Consider the following 14,416-nt stretch of genomic DNA (forward strand, 5'->3'; position numbering starts at 1 on the left):
ACTCGGTCTGCATGGTCGTCATCCCAGAAGGAAGCTGACGCACAAGAAAGCCCGCAAACAGTTTGCTGAAGACAAGAAGTCCAAGAACATGGATTACTGTAATGCCCTGTGGTCTGACGAGACCAAGATAAACTTGTTTGGCTCAGATGGTGTCCAGCATGTGTGGCGGCGCCCTGGTGAGAAGTACCAAGACAACTGTATCTTGCCTACAGTCAAGCATGGTGGTGGTAGCATCATGGTCTTGGGCTGCATGAGTGTTGCTGGCACTGGGGAGCTGCAGTTAATTGAGGGAAACATGAATTCCAACATGTACTGTGACATTCTGAAACAGAGCATGATCCCCTCCCTTCGAAAACTGGGCCTCATGGCAGTTTTCCAACAGGATAACGACCCCAAACACAACCTCCAAGATGACAACTGCCTTGCTGAGGAAGCTGAAGGTAAAGGTGATGGACTAAACCCAATTGAGCACCTGTGGCGCATCCTCAAGTGGAAGGTGGAGGAGTTCAAGGTGTCTAACATCCACCAGCTCCGTGATGTCATCATGGAGGAGTGGAAGAGGATTCCAGTAGCAACCTGTGCAGCTCTGGTGAATTCCATGCCCAGGAGGGTTAAGGCAGTGCTGGATAATAATGGTGGTCACACAAAATATTGACACTTTGGGCACAATTTGGACATGTTCACTGTGGGGTTTACTCACTTATGTTGCCAGCCATTTAGACATTAATGGCTGTGTGTTGAGTTATTTTCAGAAGACAGTAAATCTACACTGCTATACAAGCTGTACACTGACTACTCTAAGTTATATCCAAGTTTTATTTCTATAGTGTTGTCCCATGAAAAGATATAATAAAATATTTGCAGAAATGTGAGGGGTGTACTCACTTTTGTGATACACTGTATATGTTTTTTGTCTTTGTTTTAGTTTTTTTTTTATGTAAAAAGTGATGCACACCAGATACTATGTGGTGAGCAGCACATACTATCATGTACACACCGAATACTATGTGGTGAGCACTGCATACTATGGGCACCAGATACTATCAAATGTGCACTTTCTTGCACTCTAATTAACATCATCTTGCAGTGATGCTCTATCTACGCTGAAAGTTTTAGTTCGCGTCCAAACCCTTTTTTTCGGTACCCCTTAGTGACGCGCTGAACGAGGTAATGCTGGCACTTTTTTTCGAACTGCAGGCACTGCAATACAATCTCTATGGGTTCCGGGAGGGCTCGCACTTACGTGCTTGCGTCACACGTAACCTGGTGTAGCGATCTCGTCACCATGACTACCATTACCTCAGTTTGGAGCAACTCCATCGTGTCATTAAGGGAAATGCCATTCAGTCATCGTAGTAATGAGGATAAATTAGCAACTTAAGAATTAGGGCCACCCAGACCAAGTTTAAACATCAAGCAAGTATCTACAAAGGGTGGAAAATCATATAAGTTACAAGTAAAGTACAAGTAAGTAATGTCATTTTTAAATTGTGAATTGTGTGCACTTATTGTATCTCCCCAATTGTTTAATTGTATTTCTTTATTCATTGCACATCAGCCACGATGCCAATCTTTATTCTGGATCTGCTGCACCTAAAATAAAATGCTATCTGATTCCCATCCAATTATGATTCCCTGTTACAGAGAGTTGCTGACACACTTAATCGCTGGTCTACTTTGCCTATATCTATGATCGGACGAATAAATCTAATAAAAATGAATATTTTACCCAAATTTTTATTCTATTTTCAAACACTTCCACTGCCGTTACCAAATTCTTTTTACGATACACTCAATAAATCATTAAGTCAATTTATTTGGAATGATAGGAAAGCAAACTATTATACTTACATTATGAGAGGGGAGGCCTCCAACTTCCCAACTTTAAATGGTACTATATGGCTACCCAGCTAACCGCGGCATCGTGCTATTTCAGTGAGGTGACACCCCCTGCCTGGGTAGATATTGAACAACAGTCCATTCCAGATCTGCCATTAAGTTCATATTTATACTCATCTAATAGTAAGACGCTGAAAAGACGTACAAAAAATCCCTTTCTTTAAAACACAGTTTCAGTTTGGCATGCCGCACACGACCAATGGGAGATTGGCCTAAATTATCTCAGTTCACTCCTATTTGGGGTAATGAACAGTTTACACCGGGCAGAAAAGATGGGCGATTTAGGTTATGGAATATAAGAGGCATTCAAAAAATAATGGATCTTTATGAGGAGGGAGCTTTATTATCCTTTAATCAGCTATGTCAAAGATACAAAATTCCGAAGAAACACTTTTTTGAAAATCTTCAGCTAAAAAGTTACATGTTCTCAAGATATAAACAGATAGTGTGTTTACCACCTTTATCAAAACTTGAAGAAGTTACACTTCAGAATTTAGAGGGGAAGGGACATGTAACTAAATATTACAACATATTGGTTGCTCATAGCACAGAATCAGTAATGGATAAATTGAATGCATGGGAAACGGATATTAAAGAAAACATTGATGAAACAGATTGGGGAGATGCATGTCTTAAAACACAAAAGCAAACAATAAATACAAGGTTTCGATTACTTTAATACAAATGGCTAATGAGGATGTATATAACACCTGTTAAACTCCACCATATGTCTGCTAATATTCAAGATATTTGTACTAAGTGTATAAATGAAAAGGATACTCTTTTTCACTGCTTATGGGAATGTACAAAAATTCAGAGTTTTTGGAGAGATGTTATAAACTGTTTGTCAGAGATGTTTGGTGCCAAAATCCCTTTAAATGCCAAACTATGTTTCCTTGGGATATATCCGAAGAACTTTTTACAAACACCAAAACAATATCCGGTTCTGGACTTTGGACTTCTTCAGGCCAGGAGAGCTATTGCGCTGTGCTGGAAGAGCATGGAAGGTCCTACATTGAAAATGTGGATAAGAGAACTCTCAGACTCTATTGGACTAGAGAGACTAACTTACATTGTAAGGGGCAAACAAAGAGAGTTTACCAATCTCTGGGAACCGTACATGATTACAATGACAGATAAAAATGCTAATCTCACTGAAAAAGAATCTGTAAACTGTGAACATTGTGAAATGTTTGGCATTGTATGTGTATATATATTATTTATTTAATTTATTATATTTTAATTTATTATTATGTATTTATTTATGTATTTATTTATTATTATTATTTTATTTATTTTTATTTTTTTATTTTTTTACATGTATTGTTGTATGATTTATATTGGAAGGGTGATGGTGTATGTGTATATGAGCATCGGGATAATGTACAGTTGTGTCTGGTCGGGAAAAAAAAGAAAAATGACAAAGATATTTTGAAAAGAAAAATGCTATCTGATGAAGACTGAATTAAATTGTTAGGGTGAAGACTTTCCTTTCATCCTCCTTTCTCCCACCTCCTCTACAGATTCGAGAAAGCAGTTCAAGACGGAGCTCGCTTTCTTGATCAGCTGGTTCAGTCTTTTCCTGTCTCTCTCTCTCTCTGAGATTGCACCTCCCCAGCACACCACTGCATAAAAGATGGCTGATGCTACCACACTGTTATAGAAGGATCTAAGCAGTGGTCGGCACACTCCAAAGTCTCCTCAGTAGGTGGAGGCAACCTTAGCCCTTTCTATATAGAGCATCCGAGTTGCTAGACCAGTACAGTTTGTTCTTGAGGTGAACACCCAGGTATTTGTACTCCCTTACCATCTCAATGTCCAAAGCCTGGATGCTCACATGTGTGGTGTGATGCAGCCTTTTCCTGAAATCGACCACCAATTCTTTAGTCTTACTGGTGTTAATGTGAAGCACATTTAGTTCACACCAGGCAACAAAGTCCTTGATGACCTTCCTATATTCCAGTTCGTTCCTATCAGATAAACATTAAATGATGGGTGTGCAGTCTGAAAACTTTAGAAGGTAGCAGTCTTGTGTGTCATGTCGAAAGTCCGATGTGTATATGGAAAAAAGAAATGGAGAGAGGACAGTCCCTTGTGATGCCCCTGTACTGCAAACCACTATGTTGGACACAGTCCTAAAGCCTCACATACTGTACTCTGTTGGAGAGGTAATCAATCGTCCACGTGGTGAGGTGACTTCAGCATCCTCCAGCTTCTTTCCAAGTAGTGATGGTTGCAGTGTGTTGAATGCACTGGAGAAATCAAAAAACAAAAAAGGGTGGGTGCCAGAGGGGATTTCTTTTAACTGATGCAATTACGACCTCTGCTGGCTGAACAGCAATTAGGGGGCGTGTGTTAGAGGGGGCGTGTGTTAGTCACGGCTCTCCTCAGTCAGAGTGGAGGTGAACATCAGTAGGGAGGAAGCATAATACAATCATATAACTGGATCTGACTAGACTGGGAGGAAAATTGAGATGAAAGAATAATTCATTTAGATCAGGAACATGTAGATCATGTGGAAGACAGTGGAAATGTATTTTAGTCAGACAAATCAGTATTCAGACCTTTCCTGATATACTGTAGATATAGATGCCATGTGCTCCTGATAAAATATGAAAAGGACAATTCAGACTGCTATCAGCAACAAGTCCAAAAGCAGGGTCTGTCATGATATGGGGTTGTGTCAGTGCCCATGGCAAAGGTCTACACTTCTGTGATGGTCACAACAGCCTGTACTTTTCCACTTTAACTGAACATGGAGAAAATAAAGAACAGCAAAGAATTGTCTGTTCAGGCTACAACTCCATCTACATAAAACTTGATGTTCGGTGTCCACTGTGCCAGTTCTTCTTGAATGACAATAATCTTTGCCTAATAAGCATTGATACGCTCCAGGTTGAAGTTTCACTATATATTACAGTACATACTGTATCAGAGCATTTCCACTACCCAGTACCCAATGGTTGGCAAAAAGATTTGTCTATATGGAAAGTAGCGTCAACATTGAGTATTGTGAATTCTTCACTGCAAAGAAATGCCCATCTGGCCAGTCATGGCCCCCTTGTATCAGCTGCACTATGATGCACTTATTAAACGTTTGGCTCTGTAGGAGTGGCCATCTTTGTCTCACTGACAATCACTGAAAGGAACAACCGTGATATGTTTGTGTTAATAAAAAATGTAGTGAGAGACCTGTGGCTGTGCCTGTAGCCTGCAAACATGCCCTAGCAGCTTAAGCCCCCCTACATCAATACCACAAAATCCACAGCGCAGCTACCGAGGAGAAACTTTGCTTCGTTAAAAACCAGCAAAGAGGAAGCATTTTTTTTTTTTAGAAGATCAAATATTTTAACATTTAATTCCAAGTGCAATTTTAGCATCCTTAAAGATTACCACTTTAAGAAGACTTGTCTCATTTTCTAGGAATGAGGAAAATAAATATTAAGATATTCAAACTGAAGTTTTTTTTTAATCCTGATGATAAACATCAGGAGAGTGGGACCGTGGTACGTAGCCTAGTGTATAGAGCTTTGGGCTATCAATTGAAAGGTTGAGAGTTTGAATCCCAGCTATGCCATGTAACCACTGCTGGGCCCTTGAGCAAGGCTCTTAACCCTCTTAGCTCCAGGGGTGCTGTACAATGGCTAACCCTGTGTTCTGACTCCAGCTTCCAAACAAGATAGAATATATGAAGACAGACTTCTGTTGTACTGTACTCATGTATACAGTGTATCACAAAAGTGAGTACACCCCTCACATTTCTGCAGATATTTAAGTATATCTTTTCATGGGACAACACTGACAAAATGACACTTTGACACAATGAAAAGTACTCTGTGTGCAGCTTATATAACAGTGTAAATTTATTCTTCCCTCAAAATAACTCAATATACAGCCATTAATGTCTAAACCACCGGCAACAAAAGTGAGTACACCCCTAAGAGACTACACCCCTAAATGTCCAAATTGAGCACTGCTTGTCATTTTCCCTCCAAAATTTCATGTGATTTGTTAGTGTTACTAGGTCTCAGGTGTGCATAGGGAGAAGGTGTGTTCAATTTAGTAGTACAGCTCTCACACTCTCTCATACTGGTCACTGAAAGTTCCAACATGGCACCTCATGGCAAAGAACTCTCTAAGGATCTTAAAAGACGAATTGTTGCGCTACATGAAGATGGCCAAGGCTACAAGAAGATTGCCAACACCCTGAAACTGAGCTGCAGCACAGTGGCCAAGATCATCCAGCATTTTAAAAGAGCAGGGTCCACTCAGAACAGACCTCGCATTGGTCGTCCAAAGAAGCTGAGTGCACGTGCTCAGCGTCACATCCAACTGCTGTCTTTGAAAGATAGGCGCAGGAGTGCTGTCAGCATTGCTGCAGAGATTGAAAAGGTAGGGGGTCAGCCTGTCAGTGCTCAGACCATACGCCGCACACTACATCAAATTGGTCTGCATGGCTGTCACCCCAGAAGGAAGCCTCTTCTGAAGTCTCTACACAAGAAAGCCCGCAAACAGTTTGCTGAAGACATGTCAACAAAGGACATGGATTACTGGAACCATGTCCTATGGTCTGATGAGACCAAGATTAATTGGTTTGGTTCAGATGGTCTCAAGCATGTGTGGCGGCAATCAGGTGAGGAGTACAAAGATAAGTGTGTCATGCCTACAGTCAAGCATGGTGGTGGGAATGCCATGGTCTGGGGCTGCATGAGTGCAGCAGGTGTTGGGGAGTTACATTTCATTGAGGGACACATGAACTCCAATATGCACTGTGAAATACTGAAGCAGAGCATGATCCCCTCCCTCTGGAAACTGGGTCGCAGGGCAGTGTTCCAGCATGATAATGACCCCAAACACACCTCTAACACGACCACTGCTTTATTGAAGAGGCTGAGGGTAAAGGTGATGGACTGGCCAAGCATGTCTCCAGACCTAAACCCAATAGAACATCTTTGGGGCATCCTCAAGCGGAAGGTGGAGGAGCGCAAAGTCTCGAATATCCGCCAGCTCCGTGATGTCGTCATGGAGGAGTGGAAAAGCATTCCAGTGGCAACCTGTGAAGCTCTGGTAAACTCCATGCCCAGGAGAGTTAAGGAAGTTCTGGGAAATAATGGTGGCCACACAAAATATTGACACTTCAGGAACTTTCACTAAGGGGTGTACTCACTTTTGTTGCCGGTGGTTTAGACATTAATGGCTGTATATTGAGTTATTTTGAGGGAAGAATAAATTTACACTGTTATATAAGCTGCACACAGACTACTTTTCATTGTGTCAAAGTGTCATTTTGTCAGTGTTGTCCCATGAAAAGATATACTTAAATATCTGCAGAAATGTGAGGGGTGTACTCACTTTTGTGATACACTGTATGTATATATGGCAAAGAAAAGCATTATATTCTAAACTGAATGAAGATTCTAAGATGTTATGGAAATAAATATTGATCTTAGATCTTATATATCTTAGAGAACAAAGAATGTATTGATCATCAGAGGAAGGTATTTCTCTCCATTTGATGTTAAATGTCATGCCTGTCAACAGCTTTAAAATGATTATTAGACACCTTTAATTTGTGAATAAGAAGTTTCAGTAGCCAGGACACTGAAGAAACTTTTGAGACACTCTTGAGAAAACTTTTCCATCAACAGCAAACTGGAGACTTTATCTTTTTTACTTTGTTGGGTCCTTTAATAAGACTGCTCCTGTAAAGTTTGTAATAAATTATTTGTAGGAGTTATTGGGTGACATGTTAGGAGTTATTGGACATAGCCGGTTCATGCCTTACAGCCTCATAGGTTTAATCCTGAGCTTTAGTTTTTGTTTTGTTGCAGTGAACTTGCCTAATATATTTTTCTCTTAGAAGTGATTTAGCAAGTAACTACTGTGTGTTATTTCTTTTACTGGACTGACAGCAGCTTTACTGCTGCTTTGGAATCACTTTTCTTTTTGTACTGTAAATGTATTATTGCAAGATTACAAGTTAAAGCAGAGAAAAAAAAACATCCAACACAACATACATTTATTTTGTTATGTGTTGATTCATCTTTAGTTCTGATTAGGGGTGCAGTGGATCTGGATACATACTGGCCTGGGCATAAATTGAGCACAGTGCAACTTATTTGATTTTTATTACTGGGTAGAACACTACAGGCAGTATACCAATCTATTGACCTACATCCCACTATTACTACATCTAAAATTTTATTTTTTTAATGAAAGTTCATAACAATCTTTTTTTCCTAAATTATATTGATAAAACACAAACACAAAACATATCATTTTATTAAACAAATATTTATTACCTTTAATTTTGTTTCAGATTAAAACTTATTTTTTTGTTACAGATTTAAACTTGTGTTTTGTAACTGGACTGTCAATTTCGTCCATCTTTTAATCAACACAAACAAAAAAAACATATTTTTTTTATTATGTGTAGATAGAACTATAATTTTTAACTTCATTCATTTTAAATTAAGTTTAATTTAAAAATAAACTTACTTGATTAAAAAAAAAAAAACATCACATCACAAATTTACATGAAACAATGTTTAAACAATCAAAATAAAATAATAATTTACCCAGACCTCAAAACTAAACCGATAAACAGAAAATCAAATTATAGAAATATGACCAAAATTGAAAAAAATTAATTAAGTATTTTGGAATATAACTTCAGAGTACACACTGTCTTGAGGTCGATCATGCTTTGTTCTTGCCTTTTTGTTTTTCTTCCCATTGAATTGTAGAGCAGCATAACTTAGCTCCAGAGATTCATGGGTCTGTAGAAAATAACATTAAATACAACATATTCCTCAGAACCCAACAATGGAAACAAAGCTGATTACAGTACGAGTGTTCATTTTCTAAACAAATACCTGAGAGGTTGTTTTCCCTGTGCTTATCAAACTTTGCTGTGTCCTTTGTGCTAAAAAAAAAATAATAATAATAATAATTTCATTTTTGTGTTAACACAGCTTTTCTTGGTCGGGGTTATGGTAAGTCTTGTCCCTTTAAAATCGCTGGGTGCAATGCAGTAAAACACTATAGAGAACACCAATCTATTGGCCTGTCCCCCAAGTGGGCTGGTATAATTTACTGCTGCGCCACCTCAGCTCCTTAAACGCTGAAACATTTGCACACTACTATCAGTTTTCCTGTCACTATATCAGTACTATGAGCAAGAATTAAAATTGCAGGTAATTTTATGGTAAACATGCTAACACATACCTGTGTGCTTTTCACTGTTTTTCCATTTACAAATGAAAATGGCTTGAGCAGAGATCAGAACCACACACACTCCCAAAGCTGCTCCCAGGATTATCATTCCAGCATCTGAAGCCTTTGCTTTAGGATATAAATGATGAAATTATTTGGTATAACATACAATTGTATGCAAAACTTTAGGCACCCCCAGCCAATATGTTTTGTTAATTTTTTAAGGTAAAAAATTTAAACACAGCCTTTTTAGAAACCTCTTTAAAAATATAGCAAGTTAATCGACCGTTAGTCTGAGTTAAATACAATAAAAAAGGTGGTGCATGCAAAAGTTTGAACACCCTACCCCAAGTCAGAAGACTGTGGCAGATTACAGCTTTTTGTTGCATGTTAGGAGTCTTTCGAGTGTTGTTTTGATAATTAACATAATCATCAACTCTTACCTGCAAAACTCTGTTTTGGGATATTTTTGAGTTAGCTTGCATACACAGAAGCTTCATCTTGCTAAGGGTAGTTGTGGATTTCAAAGAATGTTTTGGATCATTGGCATGTTGTAGAAGCTAACCTCATTTCAGATTCAGTTCATTGACTGACTGTTTTACATCCACTAACAGAATTTCTTGCAATTTATTAAAAGCCATTTTCCATTTACACATGCAATGTTTTTCTTGCCACTGGCTGCCACACCAACCACCCACACATACCAAATCCTGCTCCTTGAGATGTTAACTGCTTCATAATGCAGAACGTGTTTGTTGCACAACCATTACTGCACAGTTGAACAATGCATCACCACTTCTGTGGCAGCTGATTCTTCCTGCAGGTTCTTTGCTGTCATATAAAATATGCCCAGCATATAAGCATTTCTATTTCTGTATAAAAGGGTTTGTTATTGGCTTGGTAATATTGCCTTGCGCTTTTTTTTCTGTAACGTTATTTTGTAAATACGTTTTGCATTTTGGACAGTGTGTAGACATTGCTGTATATTTACATCCTTATTCAGCTGCTTAGAGAAGCTGGTTCTTGGCATGTAGTAAACCTAAAGTCTTTTTTAACATAGACTCTGGTTTTATTTAAGTTTATATTATATTAAATGTATTACACATGTAAGTTCTTAAAAATAAAAGACATATATAAAAAGGCACTGTGCTTTACCACTTTCAGAATAATAACCATTTCTTCAAAGTTTGTACTTTTCATTTAAAAAAAGTCAACAAAATAGACTTGGCTCTAATAAAATTTTATTACAATTTACCACTTGCAAACAAATGATATGCATAGTAATTTATAGCATCTTTACCTGATTTAATTTAATCTAATTACATTTTTTATATCACATATAGTAATAAGCAATTTTTAGTCAAGTTTATTTCCTATTTGTATTAGACAAAAATAATATGCACATAAGATATTTAAGTATAAAAAACAGAGAACTGAAAACTTACCCTGGTGTAATGTTGTCCCATTTACAAAAGTCATTTCCTTACTCGTGTCCTCTGAGCTTTTTAATTCATCATTACCTATTGATTATAATCAGAAATGTAAGATTTGGGCATCTTTATGATTCTTCTGCTAAAATGTTCTGAAATGCAGTTAGAAACTAGCTTCATTGCAGTTGTTACTGACAAGGGTGGCACAGACAGTTATTAGGATTAGGTGATCAATTTTTCACATGGGTGATAGAGGTTTTGAATGAATTTTTATGTTCAATAAAATGAATCATAATTGTAAAGCTACATGTTTACTTGTGTAGTATTTGTCTTATTTTTTTTAAAGATCTAAATTGTTTCCTAATGTCTGTGTGATTCATGTTTTTATGGTATTTTGGCATCATTCTTGTATTTTGTAAATAGAAACACATTTAGAATTTGATGCCTGCAAAAAAGTTAAGACAGAGGCATCTCATACAAGCTACATTTATGATGAACTACTAAATTATGAGGTTGTATTAAGGGGCCATGCAAAGCAAAAGGTTATAGATATGAATTCTTACCTTTTAAAGATAAAAATGTTCCTTTTCCAAACACTGTGTAAAATAATGTGAAGCCACAGTAATACATCCCCTCATCTTCTTTTTCCAGATTCATGATGGTTAAATTGAAGCTCCCCTTTTCTGTATTAATAATAACCTTTGGAGGTTTGAGTTTACCATTGTAAAAGAGATCACGTCCTTTAGGAACTGCAACCACACAAAATAGCTCGCGTCCTGCTTTTTGCTTGTACCAAACAAAAGTATCAGCATGAAATGTTTCTGACACAAAGCAATGCAGAGTCACATTATCACCAATAGCAGCTGTGATTACTGGGTTTGGCTGATGAATTTCTTGAGCTTGTGCTGGATCTGCAATTAGCAACCAAAAATGTCAGGAGACATTTGTTTAGATTAATTAGAAACAGCATTATTAGATACAAATGCAAAACTATGAAACTGAGATTTTTGTTAAACTAGACCTGTCTATGTATTATTGCAACTAAGTCAGCAGTTAATACAGTGTTATTCCTGCTGAATGATAATCACAAGAGCACGTACACAACAACAACACAAGGATGCATAAAAACTTACCAGTTTTATTAAAAAGTGCCACCACAAACCACATCAGCATGAGCATCTTCACCCTGAGGTCCCTTTGGGTTAAAATGAGAACAACCTTTCATGTTACAAATGTCTGACTTGAGGCATTGACATCATTTCCTGTATTTTTTTCCATCATTGGCAAATAAAATAAAATAGTGATATAAATTCAACTGTTATAACCACAACATTGGCATTTTATTACTGCTTTCATTATTTTTATGTATTGTTAAAGTATATTGTAGTTGTTAAATGTGCTTAATTTGTTTTGTTTACATTTTTTTAAAGTTTAAATTAGCTAAGCTCAGATTTCTAGAAAAATTAATAACGTTTGTACAGTACATGTGTTGTACATTTGCTACTCTAATTTACCCAGTGACTAAGGTAAGCAAGTTAATGGCTGGTGTGTGCTACCCTGCATTTGATTGACACTTTTTCCAGAAACTTTTAATGTCTTTTACCCAGAATTAATGTACCAACCAGTTGGACACTATTGGTTGGTATACATTTATAATTTTGCATTGTGTAGATAAAATAATAATGATAATGTGTAAAAAGCTACCAGACGTATTGTAATGTATAAAAATGTATAATGAAAATATATATATATTTTTTTTTAATGTAAAAAAGTGGTGCACACCAGATACTATGTGGTGAGCAGCACATACTATCACGTTCACACCAGATACTATGTGGTGAGCACTGCATACTTTGGGCACCAGATACTATCAAATGTGCACTTTCTTGCACTCTAGTTAGCATCATCTTGCAGTGCTGCTCTATCTACGCTGAAAGTTTTAGTTCGCGTCCAAACCCTTTTTTTCCAGTACCTTTGTGATGCGCTGAACAAGGTAATGCTGGCCCTTTTTTGAACTGTAGGCACTGCAATACAATCTCTATGGGTTCCGGTAGGGCTCACACTTGTATTTCTTTATTCATTGCACATCAGCCCCGATGCCAATCTTTATTCTGGATCTGCTGCACCTAAAATCAAATGTTATCTGATGAAGACTGAATTAAATTGTTAGTGTGAAGGCTTTACTTAATTTTATGATTAATGGTAAAGCTGGTCTCTCTCCATGTTCAAAGTTATTTGTGAGGGTAAACTGACAGATGACTTAAGATGTTAATTATTTAAGCTTTAATTTACCCATTGAACGGGTCACCTTAGCCATCATCGCACCGATTGCCCCCCCTGAGAGATTTGGCAGAAGCCGCCACTGCCGTTACCCAACAAATGGCTAACAGAGAGATTCTTTTAAATGGGGAGTCCTCCTTTCATTCTCCCTTCTCCCACCTCCTCTACAGATTCGAGAAAGCAGTTCAAGATGGAGCTCGATTTCTTGATCAGCTGGTTCAGTCTTTTCCTGTCTCTCTCTGAGTTTGCACCTCCCCAGCACACCACTGCATAAAAGATGGCTGATGCTACCACACTGTTATAGAAGGATCTAAGCAGTGGTCACTCCAAAGGACCTCAGTCTCCTCAGTAGGTGAAGGCGACCTTGGCCCTTTCTATATAGAGCATCTGAGTTGCTAGACCAGTCCAGTTTGTTACTGAGGTGAACACCCAGGTATTTGTACTTCTTCACCATCTCAATGTCCAAACCCTGGATGCTCACAGGTGTGGTGTGATGCAAGCTTTTCCTGAAACCACCAAGTAGTCTTACTGGTGTTAATGTGAAGCACATTTAGTTCACACCAGGCAACAAAGTCCTTGATGACCTTCCTATATTCCAGTTCGTTCCTATCAGATAAACATTCAACGATGGCTGTGTAGTCTGAAAACTTTAGAAGGTAGCAGTCTTGTGTGTCATGTCGAAAGTCCGATGTGTATATGGAAAAAGAAATGGAGAGAGGACAGTCCCTTGTGGTGCCCCTGTACTGCAAACCACTATGTTGGATACAGTCCTAAAGCCTCACATACTGTACTCTGTTGGAGAGGTAATCAATCGTCCACGTGGTGAGGTGACGGTCGACTTCAGCATCCTCCAGCTTCTTTCCAAGTAGTAATGGTTGCACTGTGTTGAATGCACTGGAGAAATCAAAAAACAAAAAAGGGTGGGTGCCAGAGGGGATTTCTTTTAACTGATGCAATTACGACCTCTGCTGGCTGAACAGCAATTAGGGGGCGTGTGTTAGAGGGGGCGTGTGTTAGTCACGGCTCTCCTCAGAGCTGAGGTCAACATCAGTAGGGAGGAAGCATAATACAATCATATAACTGGATCTGACTAGATTGGGAGGAAAATTTAGATCCACATGATCTACATGAACATGTAGATCATGTGGAAGACAGTGGAAATGTATTTTAGTCAGACAAATCAGTTTTCAGACCTTTCCTGATATAGATATAGATGCCATGTGCTCTTGATAAAATATGAAAAGGACAATTCAGACTGCTATCAGCAACAAGTCCAAAAGCAGGGTCTGTCATGATATGGGGTTGTGTCAGTGCCCATGGCAAAGGTTTACACTTCTGTGATGGCCACAACAGCCTGTACTTTTCCACTTTAACTGAACATGGAGAAAATAAAGAAAAGCAAAGAATTGTCTGTTCAGGCTAAAACTCCATCTACATAAAACATGTCCGGTGTCCACTGTGCCAGTCCCTCAGTAGCCAGGACACTGAAGGAACTTTTGAGACACTCTTGAGAAAACTTTTCTATGAACAGCAAACTGGAGACTTTATCTTTTTTACTTTGTTGGGTCCTTTAATAAGACTGCTCCTGTAAA

Source organism: Trichomycterus rosablanca, chromosome 8, assembly GCF_030014385.1.
Source record: "Trichomycterus rosablanca isolate fTriRos1 chromosome 8, fTriRos1.hap1, whole genome shotgun sequence".
Taxonomy (NCBI): Eukaryota; Metazoa; Chordata; class Actinopteri; order Siluriformes; family Trichomycteridae; genus Trichomycterus; species Trichomycterus rosablanca.